Below are 16,338 nucleotides of genomic sequence, written 5' to 3'. Positions count from 1 at the left end.
GGGTGCTGGTAAGCTGGCCCCAAAGCACGAGAGCAGGAGAGTTGTCTGCCTCCTACCAATGGCAGCACTGGGTGGCCAGAGCAGTGCTGGAGAGCTCCCCCTGGTGGTGCAGATATCAGAGAGCTGACCAGCTTGGCCGTCACCCAGCCCCAGATCCAGGGCTCTTATCGGCCCACCCCAAAATCTGTATCATTCGAGAATGGTTGAGATGTGTGTAAGGGCCAGTCCTGCTGTCCCAATGCTGCAGAATCTCCATGACACAGGGCAACAACAGGATAACTGGGAGGAACCCATGAGGATCTAGTATTGATGGTGTCACTAAAGCCAGAGATCTCGAACCAGACCATTGCAATAAACATTTGCACGTGAAAATGTGTGGACAGAGGGTTATACTGTGGGACACACTGGGACATACTTCACCTTCCACAAACAGATGTTTTCTATGCTTAGTTGTTGTTATTATTTTTGTTTGTTCATGTTTTATTTGGAGGGGAGGTTCCAAGGGCAAAGGGAAGATGGGGAGATGAGTGGGACTGGGGTGCATGACGTGAAACTCACAGAGAATCCATAAAAAGTAAAAACAGAAAGTCTTTTATCACAGTTTTACTATTATAAGGTTTTGAGGCAAAGTTACTGAGCATAAAAAGATACAGAAACAGAACTGAGCATAAAGTAAGTATTAATATCCATTATGGGAAGAAAATCATAGTATGTTCATTTGCAAAATATCAACCAAGTGATTTACAGAAAGATTATGAACAAGTAGATGGAAGTTGTAGCAGGCTATTCCTGTAATGGAGTTTATTATTTGTCACAGTCTAGCAATAAAGAGAGAGAGAGAGAGGATGTCTCAGAACCTTCAGGGACTGAGACACTGCGGCCTCCCTCAGTGCAAGTGAACATGGGAGCGACCGTTAACAACTTCAGAATTCAGCCCACAGTGACGCATTTTAGCAACTGATAAGAAATTGTAGAATCAAGGAATCCTGAATTCTGGGAATGCTCAGCCTCCCTGCAGAGGTCCGTAGTCTCATGTCCTTCACGTGCCTGGAGGGGTAGCTGAGGTCTCCAACAGGTGCTAAGAGATGGAAATGGGAGTGTGCTCCATACTGCCATCTCCAAAGTGTGCAACATACTGCTCTAAACATAACATTTGGTGAGAATTCTTATTTATTGTATTTATTGTATTTTTTAAAAAGTCTGGTTCCCTACCTGTAGCCAAGGCTGCTATGTCTGTGTCTCAAGAACTAGAATTGTAGAGGTAGAGCCACCAACTATGTTTTTACTTAAAAATGTAAATTAAGAGATATCCCTAATTTGCTTGAATATTTTCAATTTTCTTAATTATAGAAATTTAGATATTTTATTATGATATTTCTGTGGACGAATTTAACTGTTTGCTCCCACTCCTGGTCTTCCTCCCTCAGTCTTGCCCCCACTCCTGGTCTTTCTCCCTCAGTCTTGCCCCCACTCCTGGTCTTTCTCCCTCAGTCTTGCCCCCACTCCTGGTCTTCCTCCCTCAGTCTTGCCTCCACTCCTGGTCTTCCTCCCTCAGTCTTGCCCCCACTCCTGGTCTTCCTCCCTCAGTCTTCCTTTGCCTCCACCCTCCTTCACACATTCCTGATCACCTCCATTTGTTTGTTTATGTATTTATTTTTGTCTTTCCCCCACATATCACATTGTGAGAAAGAAAGTATACGACTTCTGCTTCTAAGAGACTTATCTCATTTAACACAGTGAACTCCATTTCCTGTTCCTATAAATAGCATGAATTATTATTCTTCATGGCTGAGCATTGACAGAAAGAATAAAAGTTAAATCTTTATGCATTTGTAGAGGTAATTGTGTGAAATCTTTCCTAGCTAGTTTTCCTAACATCAAACCAACTCTGAGTTCTTGGGTCAAACCCAACCTCTCTGTGAGGGAATTCTCCTTATATTCCACTATATTCTGTGGTTCTCTACTGCCTGTGTCTTCTTTTCCTGAACAGTCCTTTGACATCCTTAGTGTGAGGATCAGCAAGTCTAAGAGCACCATCCCTCTTTTGGTCTCTTAGATAGTTTGTGAATTCTGGAAGAAGGGCCATCAGGTTAGTCTTCACGTGTGCCCCTGCAGTGAGCTCTGTAGGTTCTGAAGAAGAGCCTTTCAGCTTAACCAGCTGTACAGGAAGCAAAAGAGGAAGTGTCCTTTTCATGACTGCTTGATGAGAGTGACCATTGATACACCTCACTGAGGTGTCATGGTCATTATAGAGCTCAGGACAGCTAGGAGAAAGAGCGGAATGACAGTGGGTGACAGTGAGTGACAGCATTCCTCTTGCAGAGCACAGTGGCCTCCCTGCAGCATTGGCGGGATGACTCCTGGCTTCTTTCCTGGGCCGCACTCAAAGCATCCTGCAAACATGCAATATGGCAGCCACAGTACTGTCAAATGACTGGCAATAGCCAACAGCTTTGCAAATGGTTGTCATTTTATTTGCTTGGAAAGTGATCACTTAAATTTTAATAGCTCAGTTGTGATCGTTACATTACATTTTAATAGAAAATTCCAGATTTTATTAGTACAGAACAGTATTGATTGTTTTCTAATGCCATTTGTGTGGGGGAGGGCATTCAACTCTTGTCTGCATAATGAATTTAACATCCTGCCAAAATGTATATTTGATGTGTCTACAGAATACAACCTAGAGAAATTCCTCCGTGCATACATTGAGACATATTCAGATTTGCTTCAAGTAGAACTGCTCAGAATTTTAAAACTAGAAACACAAATGTCAATCAGCATGCAATTGAATAAATAAGTTGTTGTATATTCATATAATCAAATATCGCTTTCACATACTACTTAGAGGTGAAAATAAACAAGCTATAGATACACGCATCAGGGGGAATAAGGCTTAAGAACACACTCTTATTGAAAATCAAGTTACTAGCGAGTATCTGGATGTAATTCCATCCACATAAATTAAGCGTACACCACACACACACACACACACACACACACACACACAATTTTGTTAAACTATTTTTAAAAGAAGAGAGAATACTATACAACTCAGGTCCTAAACACTCCTTATTTCTGAAGGCCTCAGTTAAGGACGTGCGACAGGGGGATTACTGAGGACACAAATAGTTTCTAGTCACAATGGTCTTCATCCCACAACAGACATTAGATATATGAGTTCATTATGTCACTATAAAACAGAAGGCATCCCACCTACCTTGTCTTGGCCCATTGTTTAATGTTTTTTATCACCCATGGTCAATTCTGTTTCCAGTGTATTTTGTTAAGAATATAGATATTGGGGTTGGGGATTTAGCTCAGTGGTAGAGCACTTGCCTAGCAAGTGCAAGGCCCTGGGTTCAGTCCTCAGCTCTGAAAAAAAAAAAAAAAAAAAAAGACCAAAGAATATAAATATCATTTACTAAGCACAATTTGAAAAAGAAAAAACTTACCAAAAGCCTTCCAAGCCAATAGCCATATAAAGTTTCGCACATTTTCTTTCCGCTCACGTGCACATTTATAACAGATGCAATCATAATGCGCATAATATTTTAATTCCACTGTTTGCTTTTAACATCATAGCATAAACATTTTTCTTTATCTTTTTGTGATTTTCGTAATTATAATTTTAATGGCTAAATAATATTCCATAGACTAAATGTTCTGTAATTTACTAAACACTTTCACAACTGTTACACATATATTGTTTCTCTGTGACTTTTGTTGTTGACATAACAAAGCTGCTCTAATGAACACTTCCCTGCATACAGATTTCCTGCTTTTGTGAAATTACTGTCTTTGGATACATTCCTCAGGGTGACATTCCTGAGTTAAAGTCTACAGCCATCTCCATTGCTCTTGTCTTGAGTTTTCGTGTTGTTTTCAGGAGGTTTATTTTACAGTTGTTATAGCAATGCACAAAAGGAGCGACTGAATCACAACCAGGGAGATGGCTTATTTGGTGAAGTTAGTGGCTGACTCTAATCTTCAAACCATGTAAAATAAGCCAGGAAATGTGCTGAGCTTCCATTGTTCCAGTCCTGAGGAGGCACAGACAGGCAGATCCCTGAGGCTTGCTGGACAGCCATTCTAGACTGCTGGGAGAGTCCCAAGTCAGTAAGAGACCTTGCACTTTTTATAAAACATTTTTCCTTTTTTCCCTATCTATCTATCTATCTATCTATCTATCTATCTATCTATCTATCTATCTATCTATCTATATCTATCTCTGTGTGTCTGTCTATCTATTCATTCACTTTACAAGTGAATACGTGGAACACTCCTCCATTGCTGGTGGGATTGCAAACTTGTACAACCACTTTGGAAATTGGTTTGGTGGTTTCTCAGAAAACTGGCAATAGTTCTACCCCAGGACCGAGCTATATTACTCCAAAGCATATACCCAAAAGATGACCTATCATACCACATTCTTCCTTTCCTTCTCCTCTGAGTATCCCCCCACCCTAGCACATCAAGTCTCTACCGGACTAGGCACATCCTCTCCCACTGAGGCCAGACAAGACAGCCCAGTTAGGGGAACAGGATCCCCTAATTGTGGCAACAGAGCCAGGGTAAGCCCCATGCAAGTTGTTGGGGGACTGGCATGAAGACCACGTTACACATCTGTTACATAATGTCCTCAGTCCAAGTCATGCATGCTCCTTGGTTGGTGGCCCAGTCTCTATGAGCCCCCATGGGCCCAGGTTAGTTGATTCTGCAGGTCTTTATGTGGTGTTCTTGACCCCTTCAGCTCAACCAAGTCTATCCTCCACTCTTCCACAAGACTACCCAAGCTCCTGAGCTCAACGGAGTTGACTCTGTTGGTTTCTATCCAATGCAAGTCTCTTAATCCTTCCCCTACAAGTCTTCCACAGGACTCCTCGAGCTCCACCCATTTGGCTGTGGGTCTCTGCATTTGTTTCAGCTGCTTGGTGGGGCCTCTCAGAGGACAGTTATGCTAGGCTCTTGTCTGCAAGCATGACAGAGTATCATCAATAGTGTCAGGGATTGGTGCTTGCCCATGGGATGGGTTTCAAGTTGGGCCAGTCATTGGTTGGCCATTTCCCCAGTCTCTTGTCCATCTTTGTCCCTGTAGTTCATGTAGGTGAGACAAATTTGGGGTTGAAGGTTTTGTGAGTGGGTTGGAACTTATAAGTAGATATTGGCCATAAAGTAAAGGATACCAACGCTATGATCTATAGACCCAAAGAAGCTAAATTATGAGGAAGGCCTGCCCTGGCCTGCAGGGATTCGATGAGACCCTAGGGAAGGGGGCAAAAGAAGGAAGGGACAAGAGATACAAAGAATGAGAGCAAGCCTGGGGTTCTGATCAAGCTCTGCAACTTTAATTTCAGGGGTAAGTTATAAAGACACAGCAAAACAGGAAGTTTAGGCGAGGGTCATTGCTTAGGGCTATCCCACTATTGAATCCTCATTGTCTAAGACCATCCTACTGTCATATCCTTATTGTCTAAGACCATCCCACTGTCATATCCTTATTGCCTGAGACCATCCCACTGTCATAACTGGCTCCCAAGAAATGCCAGATGTCCTTTAAGTTCCTGGGACCTGAGACCCGAGAACATTCTTTCTTAACCTTGTACTGACTAGGCTTTCTAGAACAGCAGGTAATTTCCTGGGTTTGGCTCCCCTGGCAAAGGCCCAAGGGAGGATGCTTGTATCTCACTCAGACAGGGAAATAAAATAATCAATGGAGGAGAATAGAGGGAAGGAAGTGGATGGAAGATGGGATACGGAGAAAAATGGGGGAGTCAGGTGTAGGGAGAGCTGGGAAAGAGGCCCTGGAGAGTGAACAGAGATTGGTGGCAGTGGAGAGTGGGCATCTCTGGGACCTGGGATGGAGGAGGCTGCAGGGTGTCTATGGGGATGACTCTAGCTGAGATTCCTAGCAGTGGGAGATATGGAACCTAAAGAGGCCACCTCCTATAGCCAGGCAGGGTCCCCGGTGGAGGGATAAGGACACCAACCCACCCACACAAAGCTTTCAAGAGACCTTGTCTTAATTGATTAATCCATCAGTCAATCAACAAATTAAACAAGGGCAGCATCTGAGCACTAATAGCTGATGCTACTGTGCACACACACACACACACACACACACCTGCACATGCATGTGTATCTGCTTCCACATGAACACATACACATAAATAAATACCTATAAATAGATGTAGCCAGGTGGCATTTGTGGGTACTAAGCATCTCTGCTCTCCAGAGACAGCAATTCATGGTCCTTCCTTAGTCTTTCTTTCATCAAACTGAACCGTCCCTGAACCTGCTCAGCTAGATGCGGGACACAGCTTCTGATGTCACGCCACTAGGCACGGCTGTTCTGTGGAAGGATGGCATTCTGGCTGGAAAGAGGTATCAGTAATGAGGGATGCAGGATGCACAGGCTCAGTGTGTTCTTAGATGTTAAAGTCGCTCCTCTATATTGGACTCCATCGCTGGGTTCAGGCATGTTTCTCTATTTTATTAGTTATATGCTTTCTCTCCACAAAACCTTCACTGTGTCCCCTTAGTTCCTCCTCCTCCTTTTTTTATGAGGGTGGGGGCTGCAGAGTCTAGCAGCTCTGGCCTTCTGACATCCTCACTTTGAGGTGTCCCTGTAGCAGAGGTCAGGAAAATGCAGTGTTTGGAACACAAGCAACCCCGGGACCGTGGCCTCTATTGGGTTCCACCCATCAGCATTCTGTGGGCACTGACTGTCTCTTCCTACCCAAAGTAACTCAAGCAAACTCTTCCAGGGGAGCCCAGACACAATGGTCTGTGGATGCTTGCTGAAGCAGCACGCGCACACCACAGGCCTGCAGTCACTTTGTCCTCTTTCCAATACTAATTCCTAACCACGCATCCTCTCATGCTCTATTCTACTCTTCCAACCTCCTTTTACGTTTTCTCCTCTGTCTTTGCTGACCTCTGCACTGCCTTTAGAACTGTGGCAAAGCAGTATCCCTTAATAAAGACTTTCAAAACTGGAAGTGGCTTATGGTGCAGCCACAGAGGAGACACGGATAAGTCTTGCTGATCACAATGTGTCATGAATGACTCATTACACATGTGTTAAAATTCCAAAGGAGATTTATGGTTCACATGTCAGGTCTAACATGCATGACGTAGACCAGAGGAGATGGATGTAGAAACTCATAGTTTGGAAACCCATACTCTGACAAAAGAATCTCTGCAGATGAAACTTACCTTCTTTCCCATCTTCTTCTGAGTGTTTAGAAAAGAGACGGTCGGTCATTCTCTGTGCTATACAACAGCAGGCACACTAACGTAAACCACTGTTGTATGGAGATTTTCCCTAAAACCAAAGCCTTCCAGTTTGGAAGGAAGCTCTTTCAGATACAGGATGTTAAAGGGGAGGTGAAATGTTCTGAGAAAAAGGAAATGTTGGAAGTGGTGAGACAACCCATTCTGTGGGGAAGCTCACTGAGCTCAGAAAGTCAGCGAGCAACTCAGTGACTGCAGAAAGCCCTGCAAACAGCCTCCCTCCCCAACTGTATATAACCAGTGAGACTCCTGAGAGGTACTCTCAGACAAGCTGAGCTTTCTGGAAGAAACACAGCTTTTAAAAACACATCCTATGCTGGGGTGACCTTTGGTGAGGCAGTTGTATTTGAGTCATTTCTATTCCTGCAGGTCACTTCTAACTCACATTCCTGTAAGTAACTCCAGTGATACCAGACTTTCTAGTATCTGTACTGTGGGGTTTCATCATCTCCATAACTAGGGTGAGTAGATATTGGTTCACAGCTCCCAAGAAACAGTGTCACATAACACACTCAAACACACTCACATACACACATTTACACACATACATTCATATACACACACATACACACACATAAAACATGCATTCACATACACATACAAACACATTCACACACTTTCACATATACACATTCACATAGATATATACATCCATACACACAGTCCCATACTCACACATACACACACATATATTCACATACATGCATATTCACACATACACATTCACATACATACATTCACATACACACACTTTCACATATACACATTCACATAGATATATACATCCATACACACATACACACACATTCACACATATATATACACATAAAAACATGCATTCACATACATACATTCACATACACACTTTCACATATACACATTCACATAGATATATACATCCATACACACAGTCCCATACTCACACATACACACACATATATTCACATACATGCATATTCACACATACACATTCACATACATACATTCACATACACACACTTTCACATATATACATTCATACATACATTCACATACACATATATACACATATATTCACATACATGTACATACACACCCACATACACACACAGTCACATACACACACAAACATATACACACATATATTTACATACACATTCACATACACACACATACACATCCATACACACACACACACACACACACACACACACACACTCATACACTCACAGAGTGAAGTGGGGAGGTAGAAAGAGGAAGAAGGAAAAACATATGGAGAAGAAGCTAAGGGGAAAGAAGGAGAAGCCATAACACTCCTTTCACTGGTTGTAATCAACTGGCCTTCCAGAAGATGTCTGCAGTTCGAATGGCATAACATAATTTTAGAGGCATTTACATAGTGGAAGTGACCATCAAGTGCTCCCTTTGACTGACCATCAGTGACAACTTTCCTCACGGTGCCACTGAAACTATGAATGAATTTGTACAGACAATGGCACTTTCCAGTTGGTTTATGTCACCCCCACTTTGGAACTTTGTGACCTAACTATAAGTTGATATCCAATTTTAGAACATTTGTATACTGAATTATGAACATCTATGACTGTCTGACAGGCAGAGTTATTTATGAGGGAAATAAAACTTTGAGCCAATGTCTGTGGAGAACAGAAATGATTGCTAACGAGTAACCCAGGCTTACACCCCAGGGCTTCGTGTCTCACAACAGTAGACCATAGCTGTCTGAGGAAGTTCAAAATATACAGAGGGAGCAAATGGAAGTAACAGGAATGAAGGCAAGCCTAGGGCATGCGAGAATGAACTGGGGAGTCGGCGGCTGGTTTTCACGGGCTTCCCTCTTAGCACTAGACTTTAAATGAATGTCTCCATTCCCCTCTCGTTAAAACAATTGGATTTGGTTTGTGAAATAGATGCATTCTTGAGTTTTGGGATAAACAAAAACTCTAAATGCTTTAAGGACGTAAAGCAGGCTGTCAGTACATGGCCACTAAAATATTATATGAAATACAAGGCTCGGGGAAGAAACAGAGTCATAAATGTAGATTATCTACTTCTATCTATCATCTATCTATCTGTCTATCATCTATCTATCTATCTATCTATCTATCTATCTATCTATCATCTATCTATTTTGATAACCCAAAAAGTCAAAAAAACATGGAACAATTTTTGGCATGCAGAGATGTCAAAGATGTCAAAAGCACCTCCTCAGGACCACATCTACCAGAAAACACTTGAGAGAAGTGAAAATTTATTCAAGCAGAAGGAAGGTATGAGAAGTGGCTGACCAAAGCACCAATAAAGCCAGAGGGGTCACATCTATGCTAATGAGGTTCCATTGAGGGTTCTGCTTCTGGCCAGGATGGAGTATCAGGGATTAGAGTAAGTAAACAACTGGAAGCCAGACAGAGCCTGTCAACACCGCTTTCTCTGCCATCGACAATGGACAGTAAGTTAGTGCTGCTGAAAACTAAAACCCACAAACAAACAAAGCAGCTGAACAAGGCGTGTCTGAGAATTTCTCCCATCCTTCAGGGTGAATTTTTAGGCCTCTGTCTAGACACAGAGAAGCAAACTCCATCCTCAGGTTTGCTAGGTGGGGAAGAGATATTTTGTAGCACAGACATTCTAAATAGCAAAGATGTGTCAACCTGAGTAACAAAGATGACACAACAGCACAAAGATATGGCTTCACAAGATCTGAAGAGGGATCCCCAGACCTGGGCTGCAGAGGGAGTACCCCTGCAGGAGAGGACACATTCCTAATCTGCAGCCCCAGGGAAGAGGAAGACAAGCCATCCCAGAGCCCCCAGGGGGCCTAGCAGAAAGGTAAAAGGAGGAAAAAACAAGAGAGGACATGGAATGGGGCATAAGGGTGGCATCCACAGGGGTGGCATCTCCCTCTGTAAGGTGGCCACTCTAATCTAAGACAGCTCTGTGTGTTCCCAAAATACAAAATTAAGCCTTAGAAAAGCTTAACCCAAGTTATTTTACTACATCCAGGAATAAAGCCCAATAATAATTGAAGAAATACAGAAAAATTCAGCACCTGACAATATAAAGAGTATAGTTCTAATATAGAGAGAGGGAGAGAAAGAGAGAGAATTAATTTTAAGAACCTAGAAATGTTTATGTCTAATTTTATAGGGAAAATGATTTTTTAAAAATAATTTGAAAATGCTAGGGTATGAGACAATGGGAAAGGGCTGAACCAGAGGGGCTGCATCTGTGAGTGAGGTGTCATGAAACGTTCTGTTCTATTCATTCTAATCCAAGATTAGAGGGACTGAAAGCTGCCAAGTGTTGATAACAGTGAAAGTGACCAGATAAAGGATCTCAAGTCCACTCCATCATAAAAGCAATAAAAAAGAGAAAGAAAAAAAGAAAAACAAAAAGACCTGGACAATTTCACAATCAACTCTTTCAGACAGAACATGTACCTATAACTGGAAATCAAGCAAAGGCCTGCAGCAATGTGGTGAGCGTCTTAGTCTCACTTGTGCCTGCTGTGATCAAACACTCTGACAAAGCAATTTAAGGATGAAAACATTGTTTTTTTGTTTTTTTTTTTTTTTTTTGCGGGGGGAGTTGGGGGGTGCTCATGGTTCCAGACAGGGTAGAGCTCACCACAGCAGGGAAGACACAGGTCAAGACCAAGAGCATGAGACCTACCTGCCACAGTGCTTTGGCTATGTGGAAGCAGAGCAATGTTAAAGGTCCATGATTTGCCAAAGAATGATACCTCAGATTCAAATAGTATGTAAAAGCAAAGAGTGTTTTATTCTGCAGAAGTCTGGCATGCTGGGGTCTCCCATTCCAAGATGGAGACACCCAAGGGAGCTTGCAGGCTCAATTTAAAGCACATTAGGAGAATTCTGGGGAGGGGTAGGTGACCTCTATTATTAGCTCTATCTCTATTGACATTCCAGAACCATTGCTGGAGCCTGGAAACTGTCAGTGATGAAGTCTGGAAACTGCTGTGGACCCATTGTCCTTGCCTCAGGCCAGGTGGTGAGCAACTTCTGAGGCCTAGATTTGCCTGGACTTGCCCAGCTCTTGGAAACAGAGATTTAGTCCTAGTCTGAACTGCCAGCTTGAAGCCTGTCATGGAATCAGCCTGTCTCAGCAGGAACAGAAGCAGGGCCAAGCCACAAAATCTCAAAACCTACCCACAGTAGCGCACATCAGCAAGTTTCTCGATGGTTCTGCAACCTTCCAAAACAGCGCCATCAGCTGGAGACCAAGTGTTCAAACACCTGAGCCTATGGGGCTTCTCATTCAAACCACCAAGGAGGTTAAGTTATCTGTCTCCATGACTACACATTCTCATGACTAGAAGAAACAACAACAGCTTTGCACGTCCCTGGTGATCCACGTTTTAACCTGTGACTGGAGTATACTTTCCTCCCCTTGCACTGTCAGGGATGTGAGCAAGATATCGCAGCATAGCTGGTGATTCTGTCACCCGAAAAAGCCATCCATTACCTATTCCATCTTCAAAGGGCAAATGGGAAACACAGAAGCATCCTAAGAAGTATAATGATTTACGTCTTCCACTGACCTTCACCAGCCTGGCAGTTTCAGTCCATAGTCTAAGCAGTGCCCTGTTAGAACTGCCAATGCCACTGAAGGATGTCCACGGAGTTTTGTGGACACCAGGGCAGGTGACAAGAGTTTAAAAAAAAAGCCACAGAGCATTTGAATCTAAGCACATAAAGACATATCCATAAAGAAGCAGACTTCAGTGAAAGACTGGTGGGCTGGCCATGCAGACTAACCACAGAGAGCAGCAGAGAGAAGAAAAAGAGTGTTGATTAGGCCCAAGGCACTTTATTATTATGTAAACTTCATTTAAGTACAGACTGTACATTGAGCATGCTCTTCCTGTAGCCCCTCCCATCCCCTTTCTCCTTTCCTTCATGGTTAGTCCCTTTTGTTGACCAGTTACTTCCACTTCCTTTTTCATGTCTTGCACAAACACACATGCTTTCATGGATAGCACTGTTTACAGAGGTCACATCTATTGCTCATAACTGCTCTGCAGGGGTGACCTCGCCTCTCATCTTCTCATGACATAACTGGAGCTGTGTTCACTGACAAGATGGCAGGGCTGTAGTCTCAGATCTAGAATTTGAACTAGGTCTCTCTTCACCCACCCCTCTCGCCTCTCTCTCTGCTTCTGTTTTTCTCTCTGTCTCTTTCTTTCTCCTTCCCTCTTTCTCCCTCTCTCTATTTAGGATTTCTTCCATAGATATAATATTTTACCAGCTTCTACCTATATAATTCAGGTAAAACAGTATCTCGGAGTATTCCTCACTAGGAGGCATTGGTCTGATATTTTGGTTGTGAGCTAGCCTTTAACGGCTGAGCCATCTCTCCAGCCCTTGTCTGATATTCTGAACAACCCCATCTCAATATAGGAAGACAAAAGAAATAATTAGAGGGTAAAATATGAAAATAAGCTGTGAGACAGAAGGAAAGTCTGATTCTCTACCATAGTTGGACCCAGTTGAGAGGTAAGTGTCTGAAAAAGCCTAGCCCAGGCCCTTCCTGTGTGATCACCAAGAACAGATTTTGAGATGGCATCTTGTTACTCTGAGTAGCCAGAGACCCTAGGCTACTAATCTTCATATTTTAATAAGTCCTTACTGCAGCTGAGCCAATATACCTTTCCTATGAAGAAACCAACTAATCTAATTTTCAGGGTTTGTTTCTTTTCTTTGTTGTTTGTTGGTTTTTTGTCAATGTTTTGTTGGTATTTTGGTTTTTTTTCTTTCTTTTTACACATCTCCCTAACTTACTAATGACAAATGCTGATATATTACATGGATTTTTTTTCTTCTTCTTTTGGTCATGGTGTTGTCTACAGAAATCCTTCCTGGCAAGTTCATTCACCATGAACCACTTGATAATTACTTTCTGCTTTCTTCTAAAACCTTTCATGTTCTCTCCCTCTCTCCTGCCGGCATGGTTTGGCCCTTCTAGCCACTCCTTAATGAAGGAGGCTGTTTGTTCATCCAATCAGAAGCGTGATTATCACACCAACCTGTTGTGTTTTCATCCTCTCTCTCTCTCTCTCTCTCTCTCTCTTCAGTCTCTCTCAGCTACTCTCCTCTCTCCATCTCTCTCTCGTAACTTCTTCTGCCTTTCTCATTATAACTCTTGTTTTTTGTTTCCAGACTGTCTCGACTCTCTATTGGGCTACGATCCATTGTGTATTGGTTGTAGAGACCTTGTCTCAGTGTGCTAGATTGGCAGGGGGTGAGCCTTTTCTTGTTCCAAGACTGAGCCTCCTGCTTGGTTGTTTGTTAGACACTGTCTCATTGTGTAGTGAAGACTGGCCTGGAACTCTTTCTGTTCCAGACTTAGCCTACCAAGGTCCTGGATTACAACTGTAACCACTGAGGCCAGGCCTGTTTATTTTTTGTTCTCCTCATACTTCCACCAGAATGATGTCCTCAATAAATCTGCCTTGTATTTTCTACAACTTGCCATGCCTTGGCAAGGTTCAGGTTCTTAACAAGTATTGAAAAATACATAGCCCCAATATCTTTTAATTAGAGACATGTCAAGCACAAAGTAGGGTAGCTCTACTTATAAGTTTAACTAGTCTCCCACATAGTCGTACATAGTAAATGTGCATGGACAGAAATACTAAAGTAGAAACCTAGTGACCACCTCTGGATAGTTGTTAAGTCGCTTATGTCTGTCTTTTTAACTTCAATTCAATTAATAGGCATTGCAAGATAATCCAGGTCTTATTTTATAGTTGTGTGTGTGTGTCACATGCATGCATGGCATGCATGTTGATGGACATAGCGATTACCCACAGGTTTGTATATGCTAAGTGTGTGCTCTTCCCTTCTCTCACCCATGGATGGCATAGTTTTTAGTCCACTCAGAAGTTCAGGTGTCATCTGCCTTTAGGTTAGTTCTCTAAACTATTGAAGGGTATGGGCACTGAGGGGGGTCACCACCAGCCTGGTCTAGATGATGACACAGTAACATACCCTGACCCCATGGCTCTGAGCAGAACTCTAGCTGACAATGGAAATCCCTGACCCAGGAAACACACTGTGGCACTTTCAACACAACAGGGACAAGGTATGTGCAAATCACAAGTACATGCATCCCCTACAGAGAACTCCAATGCTCAGACATTCAAGAAACACAAAAGATGGAATGAAAGACTAGACTAGAATGAATAGAATATGACGGGGTTTATGTTGCATGACAAAATAAAGAACACGCAGCTTGCAATCTCTACTTTAAGAAGGCTCTGAGGTCTATGCCCTCTGCCAGTGACCTTGCCTGACAGCAAAGGCCTTTCGAGGAATACGGAAATTGAGCAACAGTGAAAGTAGCCATGGCCCTCGTTCTTCCAGATACCTATAGTGTTCACTTTCGGTTAAGAAGCTGCAAAATGGCTTCCGCTGGGAAGAGTGGACAACGTTAACACCCTCTTTCTTGCAGTTTTTTCATATTAATGACATCGAACCACCTAGGTTTGTGTGCTATGCAAAATCAATTGCTCAATACATATTACCATCCATACAGAAGACATTGAATTAACAATGAGAATCTGTTGAGCCCAAGGCATATGACGAACTGTGGAGAACACCTGTGGGGTTGTTTAACTGCTCACAGAACATACTGAGCCTCTGCATTTCATCATAATGAATTGTTGACCCAGGAGAGATTTTCTGGCCTGTCCATATCATCTCGTTCTGCAAGGGCAATTCCAGAGTAGGCACGTGGCTGTGACTGAAACCTGAAGTGGGGGAAATGACTAACATTACCAGGCTGAAGCCCGCTGTTTTCAGATCAATAATTCAGCACTTGGACAAGTGGTTGTCGGGATATCAGAAGAGTCCTCTCCGGTTCATTTTTATTAGGTGAAGTAGATTTGATTGCTGCTGTTATGATCAAATTGGGGCAAATAAAGAGAGGGAAACGACACAGACTTGAAGTTCTTGTCTCACAAGGGAGGGGCCTGTCTCCAAGGGGAGGAGCCTGTCGCCAGGGAGGGGGCTTTGTCTCAGGGGAAGGGCTTGTTCTCCAGGCTGTGGGCAGTTAGAAGTTTTATCAGCCTAGCAGTTCCCAACACCCAGATCTCTGAGGACTTTTGCTCCAAAGGGTTTTCCATCTGCATGGGATCAAAGGCTCCCTGTTCCTGCCCAGCCAGGACCACACTGACAGACAGTAACTTTTCTCATTCTCACGGCCCTGCTGGCTTATCTTGACTACCACTTGATTTGGATTTAAAATCACCATGGAAACAAAAGTCTGGACATAATTTGTGATCGAAATGTTTATATGAGGTTAATTCAGATGGCAAGACCCATCCCTAACATGAGTGGCACTATTCCATGGCCCTCGGGCTTAGACTACATCCAAATAAAGCCACTGTGCACCATCCTTCCCTTCTTGTGTGTCTTGCCTTGGACAGACGGTGGCCAAGCTACTCAAGCTCCTGCTGCCATGCCCTCCACACCACCAGGATGGACTGTACCCTTGACTGTGAGCCAAACAACATTTCCTTCCTAAGTTGGCTTTGTCAGATATTGGTTGGGCACCACTTAAAATTAACCAACACACCAGCTTTGCTACAAAGTGTATGGGAGACTGCAGACTGGATGCTCTAAGATGAATCTGGAATTTTGACTGTTTTCACTCAAGTGCAACATAATTACACACAGCTCTGCGGAGCCAGGAAGGGAGGGCGTCTGGAAACAGTAATCCTGATCCACAGAATGAAGCCGAAAAGCAGATGAATATGTTTGTTTTGCTTTCCACAGACTGTTCAGTGAGGTACAAGAAGACATTTGCCTAAATTCTCAGCAATGTTCAATGCATCCCAGTCTCTGACTTGTGGGGGCGGGGGTGTTGGGGAAGTAAGTGTAGTGACAGCTGTATCTAACTTGGGCAACCTCACTGATCCTGTGTTCAAAAGTTTGCTGAGTCTGGAGATCACGTGTTGTGTTTGCTTGCTCTTCTGAGAATGCCCTGGTCCTGCTCTGTCCTCTGCTACTGACTGCACTCTCC

The sequence above is a fragment of the Arvicanthis niloticus genome, chromosome 4 (assembly GCF_011762505.2).
Source record: "Arvicanthis niloticus isolate mArvNil1 chromosome 4, mArvNil1.pat.X, whole genome shotgun sequence".
Taxonomy (NCBI): Eukaryota; Metazoa; Chordata; class Mammalia; order Rodentia; family Muridae; genus Arvicanthis; species Arvicanthis niloticus.
This window is presented reverse-complemented; position numbering follows the sequence as displayed.